General features: G+C 40.9%; 1 long non-coding RNA gene across 1 annotated transcript in view; it reads left to right on the top strand.

Moving 5' to 3' along the window:
* Positions 1-14,644, top strand: part of LOC311617111 — a 36,412-nt gene that overhangs the window by 8,908 nt on the left and 12,860 nt on the right. Inside the window, exon 2 of the long non-coding RNA XR_014794057.1 lies at positions 4,554-4,696. This is a non-coding gene — a long non-coding RNA (uncharacterized lncRNA). The remainder of the gene's footprint in view (positions 1-4,553; positions 4,697-14,644) is intronic.

Genomic DNA, 14,644 nt, shown 5'->3' with positions numbered 1-14,644 from the left:
GGTATACAATAAGCCCTCTCGCATATACCCATCAGTAGATTTAACAATTATCAAGATATGCCACACTTGCTTCATTTATCTCTTTTCTGTTTTCATTTCTTGCTGAAATATTTTAGGGCAAATTCAGACATCATGTTCTACAAGTAGACCTATTACTTTCCCCCATGCCCTCCAGTTCTAGCTCTCCATACCTACAATTATTTTCCTTTCCATACCTACAATTTGGCACACACAAGCACATTTCCTTGGGGAAATTTGAAATTGTTCTGCATGTGTGTTTTATAAACAGAACTGTCCATCCTGCTGCTTCCTCCCCCCAAGTGACTCCTAGCCCCACTCTTGGCTTTTTCCAGGCTTTGTCCTTTCCCCATTCTCACCAGGGCTAAGGCTGTGAAAAGGGGTGCTCCTCTGTTCAGCCCCCAGGGTTGATGCCACACTGCATCCATACATTCATACCAGATCATACATATGACATTAATTTAATGGCAAGATTACATGTTTCTTTACTTAGATCTATGCAAGTGTATATTTGTCCATGTGTGCCATAGAGTAGTTCCAAATTGTTTATCCAGGCAGTGGCCAGCCAGGAAATACTTTTTGTGTTGTTTCTAAATGCCTGTAGGAGGATTTTGGATTTGGCTGGAAAAGTGAAGGTATGCTGTGGCGTGGGGAAGGGGGGTGGAGAAAGCGTGGAATACGAGGCACTGGTTGGTTGCCCCATACCCTCAAGCACCAGACCACACCAGGACTCTGTACAAATATTTTATTGAGTTGTCTGATTTTTCTCTACCACCAAGCAATACATGTTACCATAGGTCTTAGCATTTCCCTCATTTTCAATGCGACCCTGGTCAGATGAATAGCCATGTGGTGGTCATAGAAAGCCCTAGATTTTGACAATGCACCTGTTTCCTGTAACCTTGGGTAAGTCTCTGAGCTTCAGCATCTAAATTTTTTTTTGGTAAATTGTGAATAATAAAAACAGTAACAGGCTCTCTCCCATAGTGACTATAAAGGTGAAATAAAAATTGTAAAAAGTGCCTGGCCCACGTGGCTTAGTGGTTGAGCGTAGATCTATGAATCAGGAAGTCAGGGCCAGGCATGCAGGTTCTATCTCTAGTGTGGGGTGTGTAGGAGGAAGCCATCAACAATTCTCTCTCATCATTCATGTTTCTATCTCCCTCTCTGAAATCAATAAAAATATATGTACAAAATTTCAAAAAGCATTAACATATATTAACATGTACATTTATATTATTGTTGTTGTGGGGTTTTTTTTGTTTTTTTTTTTGCCAAAGGAACAAAAATGCTATTGTTTTAAGGTACTCTAAGTTTCGCCGTGCATGCGATCTTTCCTCCCCAGAGAACTCTCTAATATGCGTTTTGTTTTTGTCTTTAATAAAAAAAGATGTGCCCATTGTCTATAAGTTTAAGCCTACCTCTGCTGGGTATGGGTCTCTCCAGGGGTCTCTCCGGGTGTGGGCGGGGCATCGGGGCACAACCAAGACGCCTGAGTTCTTGCGGGACGAGTGGGGAAGGGGGCGATGTTTCCTTTGGTGGGGTTCACGCAGCAGTAGGCGGAATCCGACAATTTCGCATTACCCGGGCCTGGGCGCTCACCCTCCGATGGCGATGGGCACCGTGACCAAGGCGGTGTGTGTGTGTGTGTGTGTGTGTGTGTGTGTATAGTCATCTGTCCTGAGCAAAGTGTGCCCCGGGAACACTTGCGGAATAATGCCAGGCACAGGCGGAGGGCTGTGTGGGATCTGGGCTCGCTCACAGACCGCTGATCTGCACTTGAGGAGTTTCTCTGCCCTGAGATATCTCAGGGAAAGCGTGAAAGCGGAGCAAAAAACACTTGCCCACATGCTGCTGCAGGAGTTGCAAGAGCGCCTGGTGGGCTGCTCCAGGACTTGAGCCAAAAGCAAAACAGCGGCCTGAGTTTATTTCAGGAGGAAATTTCCTCCTTTCCGCTCCATTTCCCGTTTGCAACAAACGCAGGCTCTGGATCTCCCTGTGGGAGACTACAAGGCAGGCAAAGATCCTTCACCATCCACCCAAACCACAGCGTCCAGGCACCCTACGCGGCGGGCATGCGTCCCTCAGCCTCCTGTATGGCAGTAAACAAAGGGCCACCGCCGCATCCCCCATACAACCCCACGAGTTTCCGGCAACTGTAATTCTGAAATATAATCTGCGATTTGAAATACTAAAGTCATAAATGCTTTTTGCCCATTTAATTTTTTTTTTTTTCTGTTTACCTCCCTGCCCCAATACCCCTGCACTTCTAGTTACAAGACTTTGAACAAGTTACTTTATTTTTCGGGATTTCAATTTCTTCATTTCATAATTGGGATCATACTAGCTGCTTCATAAAGTTGCTAGGATGATTAAATGAATTAATTAACACACATCAAGAGCGTAGAATAGCCAGCAGCACACAAGGAGGGGGGAATCTCAACAAACATCAGCCATGAAATTGACCACGAAGATTCCTCTGACTTTGGACCTCTTTTCCCCGCCTAGTGACTTCCAGTTGTGGTCCGAAGGGCTTAGGGCTAACTGGGCCAGCCACAATCAAACTCGTGGGCTTGGTTTCAGTTTTAATAGTCGATTACGAAGTAAGAGTTATAAACGGAGCTAAGAGAAAGTATGAAAAAGTCCAGGGCAGGACCCTTGGCTTAAGGCTCAAGCGGTGCGGTGAAGCAGGTGCGGCCCCGAGCGCGCGGTGGCCGGGCGCTTCTGGGCGTTAAGGCCGCCCAGCTCTCTAAGAAGGGCCTGGTGACCCCCGTCAAACTTGATTTAGCTCAGCATGCCGTTCTTTGGCTGCATCGCCCGGATGGCTCAAAGCGGGCCAAATTGTTTGGGGTGATGGGTGCTTTAGGCAGCGGTGCGCACCCGCTCACAGAGTGGAAGGGTGTCCTGGTTGGGTAGAAGTGTAATGGAAAGGAGGCACAGAGGGCGGAGGACTTTAGAAGCTGGAGGTGGAAAGCGGAGAGAGTACTTTTCTTTTAGTGCCTTCGGACTCTACTCTGTCTGGTCTTGGTTAGGGTCCTCTCTGTCTAAGGCTTGCCATCGAACAATGCTTGGAAAGGCAGACAATAAATTCCGCTCTTCCGTTGGGATTAGCGCGGCCCTTGGCCTCGGGACGAGGTGTGGGGCAGGCTGTAAGGGGCAGGCTGAACTCTCCGAAGGCAAAATCAGCCCCTTGGTGGCCGCAGGGCGCAAGGCGCAAAACATCGGTGGGAGTTGCGGCTCTGGGGCACCGGGACTGGGACGGTGTTCCAGAGGGGGTCCGGACGCCGCTGCTCCGCTGGCGGGTGGGTGGGTGGGGGGGTGGGGGCAGAGTGAGAGGGAAGTGACCTCTTGAACCTCTTCAAATGCAAATCCTACAAGAAGTTTTTTAAGGAAAGAAAAGCGGAAGGACAGGGAAAATGGAGAAACAACCGAGTCCACCTGAGGCTTGAATGGCCTTTTAAGAATTCCAGGCGCCTGGGGTTTGCAGACTTCCCTGCGGTAGACCAAGGATTGGTAATGAATTTTGGATTTTCCCTCAGGAGCATGAAGCTACCAGCTTACTTCCTCCAATATACGTATTTTACATATATAAACACCTTCGTAGTCTAATAGCCATTTAAAATAAATCATTCACAGAAATTCTTACTCCTAAAATGATCTGGCACAAAACAGCTTTTCTTTATTGGATCTTTCTCTTCCTTCTTTTCATTATTGGCTTTTGCAGCTAAATTTTCATCTCCAGATTGGTGGCCAGTATTTCTATATGTAACTTTTCTGCCTGTTCTATTGTAATGTCCCACATCACTTTCCCTGTCAAGGATAGATATAAAATATTATTTTTCCTATTATGAAAGAGCTAATATATTTTTTGGGAAAAAGCAAATGTCCCTTTTGTTTGTTACTTGTTGGTTATTAACTAGCAAATGAGACTGTTCCACTCCGGGCATCTTAATGAGACACTCAGCTATGACTAATTCTTAGCTTTAAAAAAGACCGAGTTATTTCCATTTGTCAATTTTCATTCAGCAAAAGAGAGGCTCTTACAGTTTTCTTCTTCCAGTGAAAGGAACTTTTGTTTGGGGACATGAGAATAAAATCTAAGCCTCTAGAACCCAAGTTTTGGAACAAAATCAGTGTGTAAAGTTAAACAGGCCAACTGGGCAGGCAGGATTTGGCGGTGGGGAGGAGGGGAGTATGTAGGTCTGTTGGAAAGTGATGCTCATCTGAATAAGGGAACAGGAGGCATTTGTGGGTCTGGACAGGTGTCAGAGAGAGGCAAAGAGAGAAGGTCCCTTATTCTCTTTTGGTGAGACCCTCCTTAATAAAAGACTGATTAACTGTGTTCTATGTATGACAGGCCCTTAAACCTGAAAAAGCAGGTTTAAGCATCACCCATTTTGGTCTGCTGCTTCATGTAGGTAGAGGGAGGGTGTTGGCATCAGGCTGAGGGGACTTGCCCTACTGAGCTCAGCAAAAGCCAAATTTAATAAACCTCTTTTTGTTTTGTGGTTTCTGCCTATGGAAAACTTCTGCAGTTGGAGTGCTCTCAGAAAAGATCTGAGCCTGAAGAACTTTCCATCTGTAAATCAGTTACAAAACACAATGAAGTGGAATTATTGTGTGTTTTATGGACATAGGGTTTTAACCAAAAGGAAAAGTATGTGGATGCATTTAACAGGTAAGTGTGACTACACAAGAAATTTCTAACGTTAGCATTATAAATTCATAGTGATGTGAAAATAATAAATAATTTGAGAGTCTTGAATTTATTATAATATATAATATGTTCATTATATGACTTTCAAAGTAGGAAATTGTTTTGAGGCCAAGATTTGATTGATGTCTGGACTTTGGATGTGCCTACAAAGTGAAGATCAGAGTTGGGCCATGTAGGTAACACCCCTTAAAAATATTTTTCCTGGCCTGCATTACTTGTACTTTTTCTTCTAGTTTTCACTTGCTTTTCTGATATAATGACAGCACAATTTACCTTCAGACCGCAATTTACCTTCAGACCTCGAGTTAAATGTAGAATTTCAATGGGGGTGAATAGAATAAACAATATTACTCAAATAATGCAGATACTTCATTTGCATAATTAAAGTTACCTTTACCTAAAATGCTTCTTAAAGCTTTAAATATTACTTTAGGAAAAGGAATTAACTCTGAAAATTTAAATAATTTAAAAAATTTTAAACTTCACTTTTATTTTGTGTGATAGCTTGCTTGCATTGTATTTACTTGCAATGATTCACTTTGTCTTTTGGAGGAAACATGAATAATTTTGCAAAAGTCTATTAACCTATTAATCATTTAAAGAGGTGGAGGTAAACATATCCTCACTTTATTAAACTAGGCTAATGAAGTCATTGGAAGATTAACAATAAACCCTGAGGTCAATATAGTTTGACACTTCCATTAATAACTCAGAGTTTCAAAAGAAAGTAGTGTGTTGGAGAATAGGATAAAAATGCATTTAAAAAGAACTTGATAGAGAACTTTCTAGATATATGATTTTTGGTTTTCATTTTAAATTGCCAAGCATCTTTTTCTTCCTGCTACTGATTACAGCATCTCTGTATCCTTTTTTTTTTTTTTTTTTTAAAGGAAGGCAATTTTTTAAAAAATTATTTTTATTGAATTTTTACAGAGAGGAAGGGAGAGAGATAAAGAGCTAGAAACATCGATGAGAGAGAAACATTGACCAGCTGCTTCTTGCACACACCCCACCCCCCAACTGGGGATATGCCTGCAACCAATGTACATGCCCTTGACCGGAATTGAACCTGGGACCTTTCAGTCCACAGACCGATGCTCTACCACTGAGCCAAACCGACTTCGGCATCTCTGTATCCTTAAGGAGAACTCCTTTCCTCTCACTCAGTATCATCCTGGCCCCATCTCATTACAATGACACTGTCAGATGTGGGGTCATATGACCTATGCCTGTCTGTATTACCCATCCTTTGGACACTTGATGAGTGTAGATATGGAATCAACCTTGGTCACTTAGAGTCCTTCCCTGGGGTTATTAGTACTAAAGATAAGAGAGGATCACTCTTTCCCTTTCTAAATCAGAAGTCAGAAGGATGTGTCCTTGGAATTTCTGTGACCATCTTGTGACTTCCCTGGCTCTTTGGCAGAGCCCATGTTAATAAAATCACAGGATTGTAACCACCACTCACAACCAAATGCTGACCATGGGGAAGTCAGTTTTGGGTTGCCCAGCTGCAGCCTGGTGACTCGGCATTGTCTACCCAGGTGGCTGAGACCCAGAAAGTGAGTCAAAGTCTGATTTGCAGCCTCAGTGGATGCTGTTAATCAATGTACTTACCTCTCTCTTTCTCTCCTCTTTCTTTCTGATCTTCCCAAGCAGTCAGGCTTTCTTTCTCTCCTGCCCTCTGCAGGAGCTGCTGTTAAGCCCCGACTCTTTGATCAGGCCCAGAGATAGGCCTGGAGATGCTGACTGGCATAGGAACCAACCAATCAGAACTAAAAGTGGGTGCTGTGGGGAGCCAATGATGGGCCTAGGAACCGGCCAATCAGAACCAAATTGGCCAGCAGAAGCAAGCAGTTGAGGGCAACCAGGCCAGCAGGGGTGATTAAGCTGGCAGGCAGAGGCAGTTAGGGGCAACCAGGCAGGCAGGCAGATGAGCAGTTAGGAGCCAGTGGGTCCCAGATTACTAGAGGGCTGTCTGACTTCCGGTTTAGGACTGATCCTAGGCCTAAAATGGCAGTTGGACATCCCACAAGGGGTCCCCAATTGGAGAGGGTGCAGGTTGAGTTGAGGGAACCCCCCTAATTATTCCACACATCATTTTTGAATGTTTCTCTGTGCTAGACACTATTCTAGGTGTGGGTGAAACATTCAGGGGAAAATAGTCAAGGTCTCCACTTTCAAAGTTTAGATTTGAGAACAGGGAAAGAGACAACAAACAAATGTAGAAAAAAAGATGGAGAAACTCGTATGAAGACAGACTGAACAAGTTCATACATAAATGAAAAAAAATTTCTAATGGTAATATAGGGGAAGGAAGTAATCTTCCTTTCATCCTTCTAGGTTCTTTTGCTGAGATCCTCCTTAATAGACTGATTAACAAGAGATAAACAAACACAAGTTAACAACATGTATACTTCTTATATACATGAGAGATACGCAGGAAACGAGTGCTCCCTGAAACGGTCCAAGCAACCATATTAAATGCCACATTTAGGTGAAGACAAAAGAAGAATGTTCTGGGGTGGGGGAGCCAGTTTAGCGATATTATTTTTATTTTTATTTTTTTTAAGTATATTTTTATTGATTTCAGGAGGAGAGAGGGAGCAAGAGATAGAAACATCAATGCTGAGAGAGAATCTTTTTATTCCCATTTTTTAAATCATATGTGTACATATCTTACCATTGCCCCCCACCACTCCACTCCCATACATGCCCTCACCTCCCATGTTTTGCATCCATTGGTTATGCTTATATGCATGCATAAAAGTCCTTTGGTTGATCTCTTATCTCCCCCATCTTTCCCTAACCTTCCCTCTGTACTTTGACAGTCTGTTTGATGCTTTACTGTCTCTGTATCTATCTTTTTGTTCATCAGTTTATAATGTTTTTTATTATCCATAAATGAGTGAGATCATGTGGTATTTTTCTTTCATTGACTGGCTTATTTTACTTAGCATAATGTTCTCCAATTCCATCCAGGTTGCTGCAAATGATAAGAATTATTTCTTTTTTATGGCAGCATAGTATTTCATTGTGTAGACATAGCATAGTTTTCTGATCCAGTCATCTGCTGACTGGCACCTAGGCTGTTTCCAAATCTTAGCTATGGTAAATTGTGCTGCTATGAACATCGGGATGCATATATCCTTTCTGATTGGTGTTTCTAGTTTCTTAGGATATATTCCTAGGAGTGGGATTACTGGGTCAAATGGAAGTTCCATTTTCAGTTTTTTGAGAAAAGTCCATAGTGTTCTCCACAGTGGTTGCACCAGTCTGCATTCCCACCAGCGGTGCACGAGGGTTCCTTTTTCTTCGCATCCTCCCCAACACTTGTCCTTTGTTGATTTGTTGATGATAGCCATTCTGACAGGTGTGAGATGGTACCACATTATCATCTTGATTTGCATCTCTAGGATAATTAGTGACTTTGAGCATGTTTTCATGTGTCTCTTGGCCTTCCTTCTGTCTTCTTTTGAAAAGATTCTATTTAGGTCCTTTGCCCATTTTTTTTTTTTATTGGATCATTTATCTTTCTTTTGTTAAGTTGTACAAGCTGACTGTAGATATTGGAGAGTAAACCTTTATCACTGATAACATTTGCAAATATATTCTCCCAAACAGTGGGCTTCATTGTTGTTTTGTTGATGGTTTCTTTTCCTATGCAAAAGCTTTTTATTTTGATGTAGTCCAATTTGTTTTTCTCTTTAGCTTCCATTGCCCTAGAGGCAGTATCTGTGAAGAAGTTCTTTTGGGCATATGTCTGAGATTTTGCTGCCTGTGGATTTCTCTAGTATTTTTATGGTTTCTCATCTTATGTTTAAGTCCACTTTGAGTTTATTTTTGTGTATGGTGTAAGTGGGTGGTCTAGTTTCATTTTTCGCATGTATCTGTCTAATTTAACCAACACCATTTATTGAAGCGACTATCTTGATTCCATTGTATATTCATGCCTCCTTTGTGAAATATTAATTAAGCATAGTGGTTTGGGTCAATATCTGGATTCTCTATTCTACTCCATTGCTCTATATGTCTGTTTTTGTGTCAGTACAGGGCTGTTTTGAGAACAGTGGCTTTGTAATACAGCTTGAAATCTGGTATTGACATCCCTGCTACTTTATTCTTCTTTCTCAGAATTGCTGTGGCTATTCGAGGTCTTTTTTTTTATTCCAGATGAATTTTTGGAGAGTTCTTTCTAGGTCTGTGAAATATGGGGTTAGTATTTTAATGGAGAGTGCATTGAATCTATGTTATGGGTAGTATAGACATTTTAATGATGTTGATTCTACCAATCCATGAACACGATATGCTCTTCCATCAATTTGTGTCTTTATCTCTTTTTTCAGTGTCCTCTAGTTTTCTGTGTATAGGTCATTTACCTCCTTAGTTAAGTTTATTCCTAGGTATCTTATTTTTTTGGTGTGATGGTAAATGGGATTGCTTTTTTAGTCTCTCTTTCTGTAAGTTCACTATTGGTGTATAGAAAGGCCATAGATTTCTTGATGTTAATTTTGTATCCTGCTACATTGTCGATTCATTCAAGTCTATTAATTTTTTGATGGAGTCTTTTGGGTTTTTTTTTTTTTTTTTTTTTTTTTTTTTTTTTTTTTTTTTTTACATATACTATCATGCCATCTTCAAATAAGGAGAGCTTTACTTCTTTTCCAATTTGGATGCCTTTTGTTTCTTCTTCTTGTCTGATCACAATGGCTAATACTTCCAGTCCTATGTCAAACAGGAGTAGTGAGAGTGGGCATCCTTGTCTTGTTCCTGTTTTTAGGAAAAATGGTTTTAGATTTTGCCCATTCAGTATGACGTTTGCTGTGGGTTTATCATTTATAGCTTTTATTATGTTGAGGTATGACCCTTCTATTCCCAGAGGTTGAGACTTTTTAACAAGAAAGGGTGTTGGATTTTGTCAAATACTTTTTCTGCATCAATTGATATGACTATGTCATTTTTATCTCTCAATTTGTTTATGTGATGTATCATGTTTATTGATTTGCAGATATTGTACCATCCCTGCATTCCTGGGGTAAATCATACTTGGTCATGGTGTATGGCCAATTGTACTTGGTCTGGTGTAGTTCTGGATCCAATTTGCTAAAATTTTGTTGAGGATTTTGGCATCTATGTTCATGAGGGATATTGGCCTGTAATTCTCTCTCTCTCTCTCTCTCTCTCTCTCTCTCTCTCTCTCTCTCTCTCTCTCTCTCTTTTTAAAATATATTTTATTGATTTTACACAGAGAGGAATTGAGAGGGACAGAGAGTTAGAAACGTCGATGAGAGAGAAACATCGACCAGCCGCCTCTTGCAAACCCGCCCCCCCCCCCCCACACACACACAGGATGTGCCCACAACCAAGGTACATGCCCTTGACCGGAATCGAACCTGGGACCTTTCAGTCCACAGGCCAATGCTCTATCCACTGAGCCAAACCGGTCCCGGCGTGGCCTGTAATTCTCTTTAATTGTGTTGTCTTTATCTGATTTTGGTATTACGGTGTTGCTGGCTTCATAGAAGGAGCTTGGAAGTGTTCCTTCCTCTTGAATTTTTTGGAATAGTTTGAGGAGGATAAGTTTTAGTTCTTTGAACGTTTGGTAAAACTCTCCTATGAAGCTGCTTGGCCCCAGGCTTTTGTTTGCTGGAAGCTTTTTAATGGCTGCTTCAATTTCTTCCATAATTACTGGCCTATTGAGCTGTTTAGATTCTTCCTGATTGAGTTTTGGAAGGTTATATTTTTCTAGGAATATGTCCATTTTCTCTAAGTTGTCCAGTTTGTTGGGATAGAGTTGTTCATAGTATTTTTTTTAACAATCCCTAATATTATATTTCAGTGGGGTCTGTTGTTATTTCACCACTTTCATTTCTGATCTTGTTGATTTCTGTCCTCTCTCTTTGCTTCTTGATGAGCCTGGCTAGAGGTTCATAAATCTTGTTTATCCTTTCAAAGAACCAGCTCTTGTTTTGTTGATATTTTGTATTGTTTCTTTGGTCTCTATGTCGTTTATCTCCAATCTGATCTTTATTATTTTCTTCCTTCTGCTTACACTGGGCTTTTCTTGTTGCTTTCTTTCTAACTCTTTGAGTTGTAGGGTTAGGTAATTTATTACCATTGTTTCTTGTTTTTCTACAGTAGGTTTGTAGAGCTATGAACTTCCCTCTCAAGACTGCTTTGGCAGTGTCCCATAGATTTTGGATTGTTGTGTTTTCATTGTCATTTGTTTCCAGGATGTTTTTTTATTTCTTCCTTGATTTCTCTGGGACCCAGTCATTGTTTATTAGCATGCTGTTTAGTCTCCATGTGTTTGGTTTCCTCATGTTGTGGTGACCCCCAACCATAAAATTATTTTTGTTGCTACTTCATAACTAATTTTGCCACTGTTAATGAATCATAATGTAAATATCTATGTTTTCCAATGGTCTTAGCAGCAGTTCTCAACCTGTGGGTCAAGAAACTTTGGGGGAAGGGTCGGGTTAGGGGGAGAAAAAACCCATGCAGCCTCTATAGTCTGGGTAAAATGGGGAAGGTACTGTTCGACTAAGAGTTCGACCAGGAGTTCAACTTCTCGCTATGATGTGCACTACCCACCAGGAGGCAGCCTCCATGCTTCAGGTCTTATTTTATTGGTCAAATCATTCTGTTCATTAAATTCCACAAATAAGTGAGATCATATTATACTTGTCTTTCTCAGATTGGATTATTTCACTTGTCCTAATATTTTTCAGATCCATCCATGCTGTTCCAAAGAATAAGAGATCCCTATTTTTAATAACTGCATAGTATTCCATTGTGTAAATGTCCCACAGCTTTTTAAAAAATAAATCTTTATTGTTCAGATTATTACAATTGTTCCTCTTTTTCTCCCCATAGCTCCCCTCCACCTGGTTCCCACCCCACCCTCTGCCCTTAACCCCTGCACTTTCCTCATCCATAGGTGTACAATTTTTCCCAGTCTCTTTCCACACCCCCACATCTCTTTTCCCTGAGAATTGTCAGTCCACTCCCTTTCTATGCCCCTGATTCTATTATATTCACCAGTTTATTCTGTTCATCAGATTTTTTATTCACTTGATTTTTAGATTCATTGTTGGTAGATATGTATTTGTTATTCATAATTTTTATCTTTACTTTTTTCTTCTTCCTCCTCTTCTTAAAGAATACCTTTAAGTATTTCATATAATACTGGTTTGGCAGTGATGAACTTCTTTAGATTTTTCTTATCTGTGAAGCTCTTTATCTGACCTTCAATTCTGAATGATAGCTTTGCTGGGTAGAGTAATTTTAGTTGTAGGTTCTTGCTATTAATCGCTTTGAATATTTCTTGCCACTCCCTTCTGGCCTGCATAGTTTTTGTTGAGAAATCAGCTGTTGTTGTCCCTCATTTGGGGACCCTAATGTTTGTTTCCCCCCCCAACCTTACAAAGGGTTCAGCATTCTGGAGAAAGGGGCTGCAGGTAGTTGATTAAGAAGGAGTCCAAAGATGAAAGATATTTTTGAAAGGCATTGGGGGTCAGAGGAGCTTCAGCTAAAGGGTACTGAAGACTCGCCTTTTCTCAGGACCCCATGCTTTTATTAAACACAATGTGTCCCAAGGCAAGGTGGAAATATACACTTCAAATGGTAAGGTATCAAAGGGTTTACAGAATCATAGTCAGTTTGGGGAATAGACTACAGCTGTTCAGGTGTTTGGCCAATAGGAGGCAATAAAATGCCCTGAGCTGACTGGCAGCAAACTATTATCCTATTCAGGTTTGGGGAAAGTGATGTTTAGCTGTTTCCAACAGGTAAACTACATGTGTGGCTCACCCTTGTTGAGCCTCGCAAGTCCCATCAAACTTTTGATGAAACTCTTGTAATTATTACATGCTGGAATTGGTTCTTGGCAATCAGCTAACAATTGTATGGGTACTTCCTTGTAGGTAACTGTTTTTTCTCTTGCTTCTTTTAATATACTCTCTTTGTCTTTTCCTCTTAGCATTTTAATTATGATTTGTCTTGGTGTGGTCCTCTTTAAATTCCTTTTGTTTGGGGTTCTCTGCACTTCCTGGACCTGTAAGTCTATTTCTTTCACCAGGTGGGGGAAATTTTCTCATTTTTTCAAATAGGAAATTTTCTGTCATTTTTTCTCTCTTCTTCCGGCACCCCCCATAATTCTGATGTTAGCATGCTTGAAGTTGTCCCAGAGGCTCCTTACACTATCTTCATATTTTTGGATTCTTTTTTCTTTTTGCTTTTCTGGTTGGGTGTTTTTTGCTTTTTTGTGTTTTAAATCTTTGATTTGATTCTTGCTTTCCTCTAGTCTGCTGTTGGATCTCTGTATATTATTTTTTATTTCAGTCAGTGTATGCTTAATTTCTAGCTGGTCCTTTTTCATATCCTTGAGGGTTTCACTAAATTTATCGGCCTTTTCTAGAAAATTTTTGAAAAACCTTATAACCGTGGTTTTGAACTCCATATCCAGTCGTTTGCTTTCCTCCATTTCTTTCATTTTCATTTGTGACCTGTTCCTTTGTCTCCACATTTTGGCTGCTTCCCTGAGTTGATAGAGTGGCTTTGTGTGCTAGGTATCCTATAGGGCCCCGTGGCTCAGCCTCCTCAGTTACCTGAGGTACACACTTTTGGTGTACTCCTTTGTGTGCACAGTCTTGTTGTAGTTAAGCCTTGATTGTTGTTGGTATCACTGGGTGGAACTGACCTCCATTTCAATTGGCTGTGAGGATCAGCTGTGTCTACGCTGGGAGGAGTTCTGTGCTGGAGACACCCTTATATGACAAGACTTGCAAAAGCCTATGTGCTCAGCTTGGATTGGGCATAGCCTCAGGGAGGAGCAGACAGCAATGGCTTTTCATAAGTCCTGCCCTAAGAGGCACCTGGGTCTCAGTATCCCGTGATAATCACTGCAAGTACCTCTGAGAGAAAACTGCCCTTGAGTTTAGCCCGCTGCCAGACAGTCCAGTTTCTCCCCGTATGAGTCTGGGTCCCCAGATTCTTGCATGGAGCTGAAGTTCAGAGCAGTCCAGAGCTTTTCTCTTTCTCCCAATTGAGAAAGCCAGCCACTTAATCAGTTGCCAGCCCTCTCTGCACACTCCTCTGTACTTGTACAGTTTCTCTAAATCTCAGTGTGCTTTTCTCTTTCCTTCTAGTTGTAGAATTTCCACTCAGCCAGCCTTCCTGTGGTTCTGGATGATGTCTGTTTTGTCTTTTAATATAGTAGTAGTTCTGAAATTGTTGTACGAGGCAGCAGTTTAGGTGTTTATCTATGTTGCCATCTTGTTTTTTTTCCAGTCCCACAGCTTTTTTATTCATTCATATACTGATGGGTACTTGTACTATTTCCAAATATTATCTATTATAAATAACACTGCTATAAACATAGTAATGAATATATTCTTTCTGATTGGTGTTTTGGGGTTTTTAGGATATATTCCCATAAGTGGGATCCCTGGGTCAAACAGGAGTTTCTTTTTAAATTGTTTGAGGAAACTCCATACTCTTTTTCATAGTGGCAGCACCAATCTCCCATTCCCTCCAGCAGTGAACTAATGTCCCTTTTCCCCTGCACCCTCACCAGCACTTATTTGTTAATGTTTTTATGACAGCCATTCTGACAGGTGTGAGGTGATACATCATTGTGGTTTTAATTTACATTTCTCTGATGAGTAATGACTTTGAGCATTTTTTCATATGACTTTTGGCCAACTAAATGTCCTCTTTGGAGAAATGTCTATTCTGGTCTTCTGCTGATTTTTAAATTGTATTATTTGTCTTCCTTTTGTTGAGTTGCATGAGTACTTTATATATTTTGGATATTAACCCTTTATTATTGACAAATATGTTCTTCCATACATTGGGTTTCCTTTTCATGTTGATGGTGATTTCTTTTGTTGTGCAGAAGCTTTTTAT

The sequence above is a fragment of the Pipistrellus hanaki genome (genome assembly GCF_964339955.1).
Source record: "Pipistrellus hanaki genome assembly, chromosome: 2".
NCBI lineage: Eukaryota > Metazoa > Chordata > Mammalia > Chiroptera > Vespertilionidae > Pipistrellus > Pipistrellus hanaki.
Note: the sequence above shows the minus strand (reverse complement) of the source record. Positions and strands in the feature narration are given on the sequence as shown.